The sequence below is a fragment of the Tachypleus tridentatus genome, chromosome 5 (genome assembly GCF_004210375.1).
Source record: "Tachypleus tridentatus isolate NWPU-2018 chromosome 5, ASM421037v1, whole genome shotgun sequence".
NCBI classification, from domain to species: Eukaryota; Metazoa; Arthropoda; class Merostomata; order Xiphosura; family Limulidae; genus Tachypleus; species Tachypleus tridentatus.
The window spans coordinates 13153035-13167425 of record NC_134829.1 but is presented as its reverse complement, the minus strand read 5'-3'; the positions used below and the strand labels follow the sequence as shown (position 1 = coordinate 13167425).

Here is a 14391-nt window from a genome sequence, read left to right as displayed (position 1 = left end):
AACCCATGCATGTCCTAGGACAGACAAATACAAGCCTAGCCAGTGATTTGGTAATTTATATCAGAGAAATGCCATTGACAACAGAAGAAAACATGAAATTGAAAAACTATTTCATTTAATCATTAATGCAAGTGTTCAAATTCACATTTTTCTAATTTTTTTTTTTTTTAAGATCTAATGGATGCTGTTGTTTAAATAAGAAAAGAAAACTATACAAATAACTTAATCTTGTAAACAGGATTTCTCAACTTACCAGTAAGGTTTTAGACTTAAAAATAATCATTAGAATGTTGTTTTACTGAAAAATGCTGAAGAGAAAGGTTTTGGTGACAAAATAAGTTTTATTACATGTTGAAGAAAAACACAAAACAGCATCATAACCTGCACCAAAGGAAAACTAGAGTAAACATCGAAAATATAAGGAGAAGGAAAGAACATTGGCACATAGTACTATGAAACAGAGGAATGATACGACATCAGTTTTTCATAGGCAATGTTATAAATAATTGCTATGTTTTCTTGGCATTGTTATAATATCTTTCATTTAATATTTGTAATTGGAAATTTTCTTCAATTTTGCCTATGATATTTCTTAATGAAATTAACTCCAAGTTTTACCCCTAAAGTTAGTTTGTAAGAAAATCTTGATTGTAAGTTTAAACAAAAACAATTAAGGCACCACTGGTAAGTGTTTGATGCCTAATAATTACACAACTAAAAAGAATGAAATCAGTATAAATAATATTTATTAAATATTGAAGGCACTTCATTTTTCAAAACTAGGCAAAACACACATACACAAATAACCTTTTAAAATACTAATTTAAACACAATATCAAAACAAGACTACAAAATTTACAACAAGAACATTTGTCAAATCCATTTACCATATTGTAACAACCCAATGATAAAAAGGTGTTAAACTGCAATTGAAGCTTAGGTGAATAACTTAACGTAAGAATAATAGTATTCTCAATTTGTGCCAGTTAATTCTTCAAAATACCAATTCATAGATTTTAAAACATAAAACAATACTTATAACCAGTCACAGCATATCAATCTAAATTATCTTCATATAAAAATCTGTTCTCCCAAACAAGCTTTCACATTTCATAAATATAAACAACTCTAGTCAATCCAGATACTAAAAAAAAGGAATCATTAATGCTATACTAACCATAAATAAACTATCATCATTGATTTCATTTTCTTTTAATTGTTGACTGGCAAGGAGAAAACTAAAAAATCTTACAGTAAGAAGGTTTTGGTTCTAAAGGTACAGAGAACAGCTATAAATGGAATAACATGAAATCACATCAATGGTACTAATGCATTTTTAACAATAATCCATTTGCGTCAGAATGCTGTTATTTGAATCTTTTTTAAATTCAAAATGCTAAATGTTTTTTCTCCCAAAAATCAGACTGATGCCATAATAATATGAAACTTTGTTTTCTCCACAGGAACTGACAGGTTAAAGAATTTTTTTGTAGGTGGGCTGGGTAAAGATGGCCAGCACAAAACAATGGGAAGTGATGGTCAGTGCTTGGTTTGTGAACTTTGAAAGCTCACGAACTCTCCACCTTAAAGGGACTACCAGGGATGTGGTCATCTCCATACTTAATGAACAGAATATAGTCGCCTCTCTCCTTCACGACATAGTTTATCTGGTACATGTTCCGACCCAAGTGCTTGATATACACTTCTTCACAGGGACCCTTGGGACCATGCAAAGCAACATAGAGAAGGTTGTTGCCTGTGGAATGCAGGAACAAAATGTAACTTAATTATAAATTCAATATCTCTGTTACACACATCTTGTGATAAATTTGTGGTACAAGGGTATAATATCTATAAATAACAGTTACTATAAGTAATATTTTTTCTAATACTAGAGAGTAATATAAAGATCATACTATGAAATAGTAAAATAAAAAATAAAAATTAGAAAGCTTTTATATGCTTCAAAATCATAATTACAAATAACAATTATTGTTATTAATAAATCTTTAACAGATTAAGGAATTTTTACAGCATTTCTTTCTTCCTATGTTTGCTGGAGGTAATTAGTTTTAAGCATATTTACATTGTTTGTAGTAAATAAGTTATTCGCAAAAAAGTAATCAAGTAAAAGTTAGTGTTTCTGATAATTCCTCTCGTTCTTTATTCAAATCATTCAGGTAATAAAAATAACTGATGCTTAAGTTGTTGAGACTGGAGAATATCTAAGGAAAAGAATAGTTTAAGAACAAAGTAAATAATTAGTTTTAAGGATAGGCAAAACTTACTTTCATAATGCTAGAAGTATGACAAATGAAAGATTACTTTAGAGCCCTGGTTGGAATAAAGGGTTGTGATCTAATAGGAATAACTTACCAAACAGTAAACATTATGCTGTTTGCATTTCTCTACATTCAGAGTAAAATTTATATTCATTGAATTATACATTATTTTCTACACACTGACAAAAATTTTTACTAATTTTACCACACCAAATCTGGGGAAAATTACTTTTAACAAAGTGCTGGGAATAAGATATTAAGTAGATCACTATGGATGAATATGTAAAGACAGCAGATATGTTAACTGAACTTGTGAAATACCATTCCTTTTCACATTAAATTAATCTCCCATTTATTATCAATTTAGATAGAAACAGTTGAGACTTAAGGTTGAGATTGGGGAACACCTAGATGCAAATGATCACAACTTAGATTTGAGGTTTTACCACATATGGATACCAGGAATAGTAAGGGTTTTCCTTAAATTTCAAGAAGAAAATTTGAAGGGATGTAACAATAACTGTCTATGAATTGGTTATGACCAATCTAAAATTAGCAAAGGAGAGAAGAGAAACATTATAATTTATCTAATATTACAAGAAAACAAGAGTAATTAATAAAGAAAATGTATAAACAGTTTTATTTTATACTTAATAGATTTTAATAACTTAACATTTTGATTACACAAGGTGTATTTATAAACTTTAATTGAACATAAATACATTATTAATTGTTCAGATTCTGTTTACATCCACACTACTATTTACAAGCATTCCAAGCTTGACTGTCTCACCTTTTCTTCCCATAGATCTAAAAGTGTGCAACAACCCAATCAATCAATGAACTCTATCACACATGTGAATGTGCAGATTTTACAGAATATTAAATTCAGTTAAAAAAGGATTCCATGATTATTTCTTACATACACCTTGACTGCATATGTTATTGTGTGCATTATGTGTTGGAAAAGCGAGTTTCTCAGTAGCATTACTATTAACACAATGAATTCCTCTTCAGGCATTTTCATTAAGAGGTACAAAGTTTAGTTGATAATACTTCCTTTTTATCAAATCTTTCAAACCTTCAAAGTTACTTTAGTGTGAACAATGGAGCTCAACACTTGACAATAAGATAATATATATTACTCATGGGGATGTTATCTTACAAAGCATACCAGTATATAAGCACACACAAAGCTGGTCCCTGTCCCTAAAACATTCATTCACCAGATATTGAAATAACATTAAAAAACTCCTGTAGCTATAGAGTCAAGCTGAAAGACTAATCTTTCATCAGGAAAAAGGCTATAAATACTTCATATATACACTACAAATGCACAAGTAATCTTTTTCATTTTTATCACCGTTCTGTGATCCACAGCTATAAAATGGTCTATAAAATAAAATGGAACACTGATCAAAAATGAGAAATTCACTTAAATATAAGAGAGAAATGTTCCTTATATTTAAAAAAAATAAAAAAGGGGGTTATGTGTAAAAGAGCATGTTTGCTCAGGAAGAGGATAAGGGATAAAATTAAAGAAAACCATTACAAGCTCAAAAAGTTTAAGTTAGTTGCTATGCATAATGGAAGACAGAGAATTATAAGATCAAGGGTTTGTTAAAGTAGGACATTACACAATCAAAAAAAAAAAAAAAAATGTTTGAAAATGTAAAAAAAAATTAAGTCAGGATTTATTTACATACGTCAAGGCTAAGTAAAACTTCAGGATTTGAGTAGAAAGCTTTCGTTTAAGAGAGGATAATAACAGGCTTGTCTCTTATAATTAAGATAACCGAGTTACTAAACTTCAATTTTTCATCACTTTTGATAAATAAAGATTTAAGCAGTATTCTTCTTCCTTAACAGCTGTTAGAGGGAAACGTGATTTTTCTTATTTATAAAAAGGTATATGATAAAAATTGTCCAGTATTTAGACCTATTAGTTTTTGCTCAGCAATGGGAAATGTGTTTGAAAATATAATAAAAGTTGCTTTCTAAGATCATTTAAGAAAAAAAACAACTAAAAATCTATTGTATTGACAAGATGGTATTATTTGGGGAAACTCATCTTACTAGCCTTTGAATTTCTTTGAAGAGGTTAATGCTTATGTTAATGAGGGTAAAAATTTGGTTATCGGGATTTTCAGGAAGTATTTGAGAGGTGCTATATAAAAATTTTTTTAAAATAATCTCAGAGTGAGGGATAAACTGTTTCATTGAAGTGAAAAATTGTTAAATGGAAGAAAGCAAAGGGCTGTTATAAATGAAGTTTAGTTAAATTGGATCAGTGTCACAAGTGAAGTACTTCAAAGCACAATTCTTAGCTTTGCTAATAATAATTAGGTCTTGGCTGTGAGGAGAACAACGATGCTTTAACAAAAAGATTTAAATCATTTGATGTACAAGTTGAGCAAATTACTGGCAGGTGGCTCTCAGTTATAATAAATACAAGATAATGCACCTGGGATTGTCATAATTTAAATTATATGCACAGTTTTGAAAGGAATAAGTGATATTGAAAGAAAAAAACAACAACAATCATTTAAGTTATCCATGCAATGGGATGTTGCTTTTGGTAATGTAAATAGAATCTTAGATCATACCTACAAAAATATTGAATGTGCATCTAAAGATTAGAAAATTTTATTTTATAGATCACTGTTTAAGAGTATTTTATTCCATCTTGAGCTTGTTACCTTAGGAAAGATAATGAATTGTTGGAAAAGGGCTACCACAATATCTATGAAATTGTTTCATCATGAAATACAGAAGAGTTACAGATGATCTTACTGAAGTACTGAAAATGGTTAAGGGAATTTATAATGTTGATCACTTACTTTCATACCTAATGTAGGACTAGTCTTTTTCAACCAAAATTTAAAAATGTTCCCATCTTCAGTTGGATGATTAATTTTTTTTTAATAGAGTAGTTGGCTTTTGGAATAAGTTACCTTTACTTCTGGTGGATGCAGTAAATTTAAGGAAGTTTGAAGAAAGTCCTCATGTACAATTAAAAGAGCAATTTTTGATTTGAGTTTGTTTTTTTTTAGTGGATTGGACAGCCTCAACAAATCAACAGGGATATATTGTTGTCCCTTAAAACATTATTTTATGTTAATATTAATTCTAATCAGCTAAAGAGTTCAATGTAGTATTATCTATCATGAGAAGGTTCACATTTCTGCTTGTACAATAAAAGTAAATAACATTTGTTTTGGGTTCAAAACCTTCACATTCTTTGCTTGAAACTTGCCATGGTAATCATAATAATGTTTCTAAATTTACTTATTTAATCTAAGTAATTTTTTTGGAAGATCAGTTCTACTATTTCATAAATAGAAATATTTTCAATTACACATGGTGCTAGTGCATAAGATCTGTGCGTGACGTATTCATGGAGTCATATCTGCATCCCGAGAATTAAGAAAAAATTCTCCATGATGGGAAATTGAAGTGAAAAAGGTAAATCCTGACCCCTGTTGCAAGTCTACATGCATACAGAATAAAAATTTTAAAGTTGGGGGTTGCACATCGTGTTGCAAAATTTGTCCATTATCACATAAACATAAGTTCCATTATTACTTATACAGCACTCAAGGTATCATACTATAAGTATGTGGTTTCTTTTTACATTCATAATATCTAAAAACCACATTTCAGAATACAAGTTCAATTTGGGAGGGAGGAGGGAAGAAGAGTATACTTTCCATTACATCGACTACAAAAATCACCAGAGCCAAAATTCTAATGAAAAATATGTCTGATTTTATGCACTAAAAACAATTCAGTTTGTTTTAAAGGCTAAACTGTCAATGTATATTTTTTCTCACAGATAGCTGTTTCGTAAAGCAACTACAAAACTGTACAGCTGGTGAAATACTTAAAACATTATTGTAACATCCAATACACCTACAATATTTTTTTAATGAATGTATTTAGCAAAAGCTGGTATCACACCAAACCAACCCATCATGATGACATTTCAATATACCTAGTTTATATAGCAAATGTATTCACTAAAGGCTAGTATCACCTTAAATATACTTACTTACACATAACACTTACCAGCATCTCCACAGTTTACAGTAAAAGTATTCTGTTTATTCAAGTAAGCTTTCTTCAGGCCCATGCCTTTGCTGCTTACTTTTAAAGCATTTGAGTGGAACTTGGGTATATTTTCTGCTTTCTGTCGAGCCTGTTTAGAAACAGTTTCAACAACAACTGAAGATGTTTCATGTCCTCCCTGATCAGCAACAGCACTGCCTACAGTTCAAGAGAAAATACAATTTGCAATAGTTACTAAAAGTACTGAAATATGCTAACTACTAAACTGTACTAGTTACCAATTGAGATGTAATAAAATTAACATCTGATAGTTACAATCATGAAGATCAACCTTCAAGATGTAGTTAACAGAAGAAACTATTAATCACTAAAACTAGTAGGAACTATCAACAACTGAAAACATTCTTACCAGTGCAGTGAACTTTGAAAGGACTCCCTACAATGTGGTAATCATTATATTTAATGATAACATAGTAATCTCCAGGTGCTAAAGGAGTATATCGTACTTTGTAACCTTCTTCCACTTCAGTACAGTCCATTGCAACCTTGGATGGTCCATCAATAGTTACTGCTAAAGTTCCTGCACCAGCACTACAGCTGTCAACAATGAAATCGGTTTTTGTTCCTATAGGAAATTAAAACCAATATATTTTCCATCAGTGATTTTCTAATAGTGTATCTTTTCACACTTTAGAAAAACTTGTATTTATAAATGCATCAATAATGCTGATTTGTAACTTAATAAAATGACAAGAATTCATAATGCTATTCTTCTCGTCAGAACATAAGTGCTCTAATTTTCTCTCAACTTAGAAAACACATTAATGATTTATATTTTTTACATGTTTCTACCATTTAAATTAATTTAAATTAAAGGTACCAAAATTAAAACTATTTTCCGTCTTTGTTAGTTTAATAAAGAATTAACAGTAACTTTTTAAAACAAATTTAACTACAGAGATAACCAAACAATTAAGTACAGAGTTATTTAACATATTTAAACTAGATTACAGAGATCTGCAATACCAAAGTAATTATGTTTTATACCCACTTCTACTACTTTTAGTTTCTATGGGATCTTGACAAAAATGTGGTTCATAAACCATAGAAGTTGCCTTTGTTCTCTCTATAGTAGATATCTATTCTCCTAAAGGGGATATTATGGTATTTCCATGTTAAAAAGTCAAATGACCATTATTGACCTTCACTGGCCGAGGGGAATGATGCCTTTAAAAGGAAAAGGAATAGGAGCTTTCCTCCAAAATAAAAGCAACTGTTTTTCTCAGCTCATTATAACTAGTTTGGCAGAGATTCATCTTAAGCTGATGATCTTTTCACTGACTCAGTAAAAGCGACCATCTACATCTATACACTAGTACATGCATTGTTGTCTTTGTGAATAGTGTTTCCACTGACCATTAAAAGCATTTAATCTGTTTATTACCATGTAACTGAAGACACAGTTGAATTTTCAAATTCAGAATGCACACAAATCTTCTATTAAACCATGCTATTATTAAAAAGTATCTAATACTTGCACAGAAATTTCAAACAACTAATTAGTGAGATACTTAAATATTTATTTATATAGCACTTAAATAATTATGATATTTAAACTATCAACTACAGAAATATTTAAAACAATATCTGTTGAGTCATTTTAAAAAGTTAACTATGGGCATATTTAGATAGTTATCTTTGGATATAAAGAAGTAGAGATTTTTAAAATAAATTTACAGAATAGTGGAATACCTGTTTTACATTCCTTCAGACCACTTCCATCAGCATGGACTGCAGCAGGATCAGCATCATCCTGACCAATACGAATGCGGAAGGGACTCTGTGGGATGTGCATTTCATTGTGTCTAATATGGACTTGATGAATTCCATTCTCCTTGGGTACAAACCTAAGTGCCCACTGGTCTGCGTGTAAAAAAATCTTTCACTTTTATAACTGTACGAGTTAATTGCCACTAAGGTATTGTAAGTGCATTTAAAGCAATGACAAGACACGTTCATATGCTGTTATATTACATTTCTGAGAAGTAATATTTTATTACCATTAAATATTCACATGCAAAAAATAAAGTTTGCCTTTATAATATAAGCTTTACATTTTATGTTTAAAAAACAAGTGCTTCATTTTGACTTAAAGGTAAAAAAAGGAAATTGATTTTTGAAAATTCACCTTTAAGCATAAAGTTAAATGAAGTTAAACTAAATAATTACAAAATAAATTATGCAAATACAAGGTTCAGCGAGATCAACTTGAGTAATTAAGTTGTTGAATAATGCAAGTTTAGATGAGGTTAAGTTAAATAATTACGAGGTCTAATAATTTAACATATGTATAATGCTCAATAAGGTTAACTTGATAATTGTGCAGTTTGATAATACAGTGGTAAAATTTTGCAAAATATTAAAATACTGAGACTGGATACAATTAAAGTTAGCTATACAACTTGAGATGGGAATGTAGCAGTTTTTTGTTTTTTTTAAGTAATGATTTTGTTCACCTTCGTCAATTGGGGCTACAAAACAGTCATCCTCTGAACCAGAAGGAGCAACAACTTTTCCATCAAGCATGCCTTTAGCCCCATTCATCTGTATTGTGAAAGCCACAGGTTTGTTAACTTGAAGATTAGCTTCTGTAACTTCTCCAATCTCAATCTTCTTAGTGTCACCTGACTGGGGTAAGATGTAAACTGAGAAGGGACTGTCTGGGATAGGCTGATCATTGAATTTAATGCCTACTCGATAATCACCTACAAAATGAAAAACATGGTAAGAGTTTGGCTTACTGCAAAACAGAATACAAAACCTATAAATCAAACTGGTTGTTGCCAAACTCTAAACTTCTTATGATAATGGTGAGTTCTATAATTTTTTTTTAAATTATAGAAAGACCAATCTGCTTCTATAGCTATTATGGATTATAAATTCAGAATTTATTTGCTTTTAATATATTTGCTTTTCTGTTTAAACTGTCAGAAGGCTAAACAACAAGCACTATATTAAGTAAAGATAAGATCTAAATATTAGATGCACTTTAGAGAAGAAAAGCAACAGATAATAACAGCAGCTAATTAAGGTGAATAATTTCCAAATAAGACACTTTACACAAAGGGAATAACTTCCCATATAATAGACACTTTAAATAAAGGGAATAAAATAGTCTCCAAATGGTAAAGAGAGTCTTCAGGTGGAGGAAATAAGCTGCAAGTTATAAGACACAAGTCAGGTGAAAACAAACTTCAAGAAGGTATGTGTAGAAGAAAAAAATAAAAATCTAGTTTGAAAAAAATAAAATGTTTTCTGAATTTTTTTAATAAAAAGAAATTAATACTTGCATAAAGATAACAAACAATGGTTGAAATATAACCTATTCACTTTTGATTCTGAGGATATAGGCTATTTATTAGATCAAAGAAAATGTTCAAAATGAGGAAAATTTGAGAAAAATATTCAAATATTGGAAATATGCTACTGATAAATAACATACTGATTTTCTTAATGAAAAGCATAAACTCTAAATAGTGATCAGATTTTACACAAAACCTTCTAGAATGATGTAAGCCTAAGCCAATGGCTTAAAGAAGTGATAATTACTGAAATAAAAGTAGTTCAGTATTACAATATGATATGGCTAAGTTGTTTATACATTGTCTTTGGAGTTTCTTAACCATAAGCTTATCTGAATAGAAAACATTTTTTTTTAACTTTAAACAAACAAAAAACTATTTGCCAGGAGATATTACTAAACGTAAAATGCCTTTGATACATGAAAAATTTCAGTCACTAGCCTGGCTCTTGAACTTTGTATGATATGTAACATGATCCATCTTTTCGATCTGTGAAATTAATTTCTGCCTTTGATGGGCCTTCCACAGAGACTGCAAGACTTCCGGCACCAGCTTCTCGTGTCCAAACATTAAACTCACCTAGAAAATAGATATTGTTTAAATTTAGCACCATAAGGATTTCTAGATAGTTGAGTTATTATAAGAAATATTTGAAACAGTAACCAAAATGGAGAGATTAGCACAGTTATTACACGTGGTTTCTAAAATTAAATGCTTTTGTAAGTTAAAACTGACCATAAATACAATAACATTCCACAGTTTTTGGAATAAGAATTATATCACCTGGAAACAACCACAAGTTTCATATAGTTAAACTTTAATTTCTCACAAGGAAACCCACAGATTTCATAACATGTGTCATCTGAAATGATAATATTTTATTAGTTTTTACATTTTGTTTTCAGAAATGTACAGTAATTTTATGACTTTCATAATAATAAATTAAGCTTCTCAATGAGCTTCCACATTCAACTGATAAAAATATCCACGACAAACAAATGTTTGGCTCTTACATGGATCTCCTGCTATGCCTCGTTCCAAACCAATACCTCCAGCATGGACTCTGTGAGCTCCAAAGTCCTGTAAGGGTCCAACTGTGAATTGGAAAGGCGAACCAGGGATGTGAATGTCCTTGTAACGAACACTGACTATGTGTATGCCAACCTCTTTAGGTTTAAAGTGGACAGCATATACAGAGTCCTCCATGTCTAGGATCTCAGCATCATCAGTTACACCAGAGGGAGAAGTGACCTTGGCTGTCATGTCAAAAGCAGTTGTACCTTGATGAAGAGTAATTATGAATTAACCATGTACCTAGCCAATACGTTGAAGCAAGTCAAATTACAAGTTAATTTATACTTTATTTAATTGTTCACTTGTAAACTTTAAACACAATTTAATTTCATAATTATTGTGGACCTTACCAGGCAACTTGACAGTTAGTTTGCATTCTGAGCCTACATCAATAACAGGCACAGCATCCCGTTGCTTCTTAATGTATTCTCGTTGAATATTGGATCTTTCACCAGTCACTTTGACTGTAAAAGGGCTTCCTAAAATTAAAAAAAAAAAAAGTAAATCGATTTTATATTCAGTATTTAATTTTTTTCTAAAAACATTAAACATCCTGTCAGACTGATTTTATCATACATTTTTTTTACTTGAAAAAACAAAAAATTATAGCATAATAACACATGAAAATATAAAATTTGTTAGATTGTTACACAAATAAATAACCCACCAGGACAAATACAAATTATTAGATACTACCGTTGAAATGGGACATTCAATAGACTGAGACAACTTCAAAGTACTAGAAAACTTAAGTGAAGAAGGCTTTCCCTACCAACTTCAGAAAACCTGGTTTCAACAAAGACATTGGTTTGGAAATGCCCAACTAGTATGTGAACACAGAAGTAAACAGTAGAAATATGAACACTAGATAACTTGACATAAATAAAGATGCAGGTCTCAGGTTCAGAAGCAAGCAATCAGTACATTAAAACCATAAATGCTCATACCCACTTAGAAATGAACCCATCATAAATCCAATACATTTAGTACAAATTTTTCACAAAATCTGAACTAATTTTATAAACATGTTCCATGATAATATTTCTTCCATATTGTACAGACAATTTACACAAGTCATCAGCCATTGCACACTGTTGTTATGGGAAGCAATCTAATAGTTTTTCTTCAAGATAAAAGATCTTTCACAAAGACAAGAGTTTAACCCACATTGTTTTTGTTCATTTTAGCATTTAATTACTTTATATACATGACATAAACAAAGAATTAATCATTTCCTGACAAAGATAATTTCTAAAAAATACCAATATTTTTCTTTTAACACTCAAATTTTGGAAATAATTTACAGATTTAATACAAAAAAGTAATCGTATTTTTTTCCTTTTTTGTATTAAAAGTATCAAAGTTCTTGTATAGAAAAGATATTACAAAAATGTCTTTCAGCATATCAAATAACCCAATAAACACACAAGTGCAAATTTTGTAGAATTGACAGTTTTATAAAAATATATGAAACTTTAAAATGGTCAAGCATTATCTTTTCACGTTGTTAATACTGAACTCATCTCAAAGTTTTGTCACATAATTATGGGGAAATAAAATAAGTTAAAACTTTCTCATAATTATGAATAAGTAGAAAAAACAAGCATTAAAAAAATTATGTATCAAATTTAATTGAGAAAGGTATTTTCACAATTTCAAAAGACACTGACCCTTGACATGGTGGTCAGCAAATATTGTCACATAATTATGGGGAAATAAAATAAGTTAAAACTTTCTCATAATTATGAATAAGTAGAAAAAAACAAGCATTAAAAAAATTATGTATCAAATTTAATTGAGAAAGGTATTTTCACAATTTCAAAAGACACTGACCCTTGACATGGTGGTCAGCAAACTTTATGTTGATAATGTAATAACCAGGTTCAAGTGGACGATAACTGACTTTCAAAGTACCATCTTCATTATCCTTACAATGAATTTCAGCTTTACTAGGCCCTTCCACAGAGAAACTAAGACCTCCTAGACCTGTAAAATTGAAACTTTTGTAATCATATTGTTACTACAGATATATCTAGATTTTACTGTTACATCAGAAAATGACACTAAATAGAACAACTTGCACATAAACCTACAGTTTACCTTTGTTTGAGTTTTGTAGCAAACAGAGTAGTAGAAATTAGCTCATTGTTGAACAATGATTTTATAAAAACAAACTGCTATCAGAGAGAAGAGACTGTAAAAAAAATTTCATCTTAATATAAAAGATTTTAAAAAGTTTCCCTTTATGGGTTAAGAATGTATTTGAAAAATTTCTTCAAAAAATTCCCATAAGTAAAATTTGAAGCAAATATCCTCTCAAAATTGGAAAACTGGTGGGAAATCAAGTTTACATGTTAGTTGTCCCCCCTCCTTCCATTAACTCGTTAAAGTTTTAATTTCAGGCAAGGTTCCTCATAAAAGCTATTCTTTTGAGGAATATATGAGAAATTTCTCAAGAATGCTCCTTGACTTAAGTGATGGTAATTAATAGATGAAACTTCAAAAATTTATTCAGTCACTTGAATTAGCTTGTGATGTCCATCACCATAACATTTATCACTGAAGTTTCCTTTTAGACGAATATTTCACTATTTTAGATTTGACTATACTGTTTACTCAAACATTTCAGCTATGGTCTAAATATGAAAATTATCTTTACTATATACGTACATAAATCATTTTTGTGTGTGTATATATAATATATATATATATAAAAATGATTTATAGCAGAGAAACAAGATGTACAAAATGTAAAACATTTCTCTTGTTCATTTCCTTGCCATGTTGTATAAATGATGACTGTGAACTAAACTAATTACCTTGTAATCCTTTTCCTAGTACCATAAAATGATATGTTGAATGTTATGCTAGTTCACCCTCCAATTTAACCAAAATGAGGAAGACCAGACACGAGTTACAAACCTACTACTGATGTTAGTTTCTTAATGACATTTAAATTTTACTTGATGCTGGGTCCTGTATACACACAAGTATTTAACAAGAAACTATAAAACACATATTTAACGTAACACATATTTAAACATACATTACAGAAATGAATAAAAATGTAAAGAAAATTCAGCACTCAACCTGCTTCTTTTGTGTCAATTAGAATTTCATTATCTTTGTGACTTATTCCTTCCTGCAAAGCAGTGCCACTGACTCTGACATTAGATGCATCAGCAATTTCATTCTCCAGGACATTGATAGGAAATGGACTTCCATTAATGTGTTTTCCAAGACGTTTCACATTAACCTCATGTTTTCCAGACTCTCGAGGTGTAAACGATATACCTAAGCAGAACATGATAAAAAATATACATTGTCAAAAATGAATGAACTAACACAGATTTAGTTGTTATTCTAAAGATCTTATTGACATGTTCGAGTGAATACCTGTTTCAGAATGAGAACAAAATTTAAGTTATAAGAATAAAAGAGCGACTTCATATATACGACGTGCGTCTTTATGACATCAAATACTGGGTTGATATTTTAAGTTGGAAGTACAATCACAAATCTAGAAAATCTGATGCATACATACACAACTTTTATGTACCAGCCCAGAAATAAAATAATGGTGTACACACCCAAGCAAAGTCACA

The 14391-nt window shown here is 30.1% G+C and overlaps 1 pseudogene across 1 annotated transcript in view; it reads right to left on the bottom strand.

Annotated features, from left to right (window-relative positions):
• Positions 1–321: 321 nt before the first annotated feature.
• Positions 322–14391, bottom strand: part of LOC143250551 (filamin-A-like) — a 114470-nt pseudogene continuing 100400 nt past the window's right edge. Inside the window, exons 29-38 of the transcript XR_013028240.1 lie at positions 13877–14080; positions 12620–12772; positions 11137–11265; positions 10726–10992; positions 10154–10291; positions 8867–9115; positions 8103–8273; positions 6760–6975; positions 6351–6548; positions 322–1756 (exon numbers count right to left, since the gene is read on the bottom strand). The product of XR_013028240.1 is annotated as a filamin-A-like (transcript). The remainder of the gene's footprint in view (positions 1757–6350; positions 6549–6759; positions 6976–8102; positions 8274–8866; positions 9116–10153; positions 10292–10725; positions 10993–11136; positions 11266–12619; positions 12773–13876; positions 14081–14391) is intronic.